This window comes from Phoenix dactylifera, unplaced genomic scaffold, assembly GCF_009389715.1.
Source record: "Phoenix dactylifera cultivar Barhee BC4 unplaced genomic scaffold, palm_55x_up_171113_PBpolish2nd_filt_p 001169F, whole genome shotgun sequence".
Lineage (NCBI taxonomy): Eukaryota > Viridiplantae > Streptophyta > Magnoliopsida > Arecales > Arecaceae > Phoenix > Phoenix dactylifera.
Window position 1 is genome coordinate 59,293 of NW_024068508.1, and position 690 is coordinate 59,982.

The following is a 690-nucleotide window of genomic DNA, read 5'->3' on the forward strand; positions in this document are numbered from 1 at the left end:
ACTTACATCCCACTAGGACTAGTCAACCTTCATGCATGATTATTCCTGAAAATGTAGGACACTTTGAAATCAAACCAGGAGTAATTTAATTGCTGCCAAAGTATCATGGAATGGAATCCGAGAACCCTTATCTTCACCTTAAGGATTTTGAGGAAATTAGCATCACATTTAGAGTGCCAAATGTATCGGAAGATGTCCTTAAATTAACCTTATTTCCTTTTTCCTTGAAGGATAAAGCCAAAACATGGCTGAACTCCTTGAGACCAAGATCGTTAGGAACATGGCATGATATGCAAAGAGAATTCTTAAAAAAGTTCTTTTCCGCACAAAGGACTAATTTTTTTGAAAAGGCACATTAGTAATTTCCAACAAAAAGACTATGAAATATTTTATGAATGCTGGGAGAGATTTAAAGATTTGCTACTCTCTTGTCCTCATCATGGGTTTGAAACATGGAGAACCATTAGTTTCTTTTACGAGGGGTTGTCCCCACAGTTGAAACAATTTATAGAGACTATGTGCAATGGTCTATTTTTGGAAAAGCAACCCGATGAGGCATGGGACTATTTAGACTCTCTCGCAGAGACTGCACAATTATGGGATACAGGGGATAGAGTGAATAAACCTTTGCCTAAGCCTACTAGCATTCCACACGGGGGCCTTTACAACCTTAATACTCAGGATGATATT

The 690-nt window shown here is 38.0% G+C and overlaps 1 pseudogene; it reads right to left on the reverse strand.

The window, feature by feature from the left end:
- Nucleotides 1–348: 348 nt before the first annotated feature.
- LOC120108096 lies at nt 349–446 on the reverse strand (annotated as a pseudogene).
- Between the last annotated feature and the right edge of the window lie 244 nt (nt 447–690).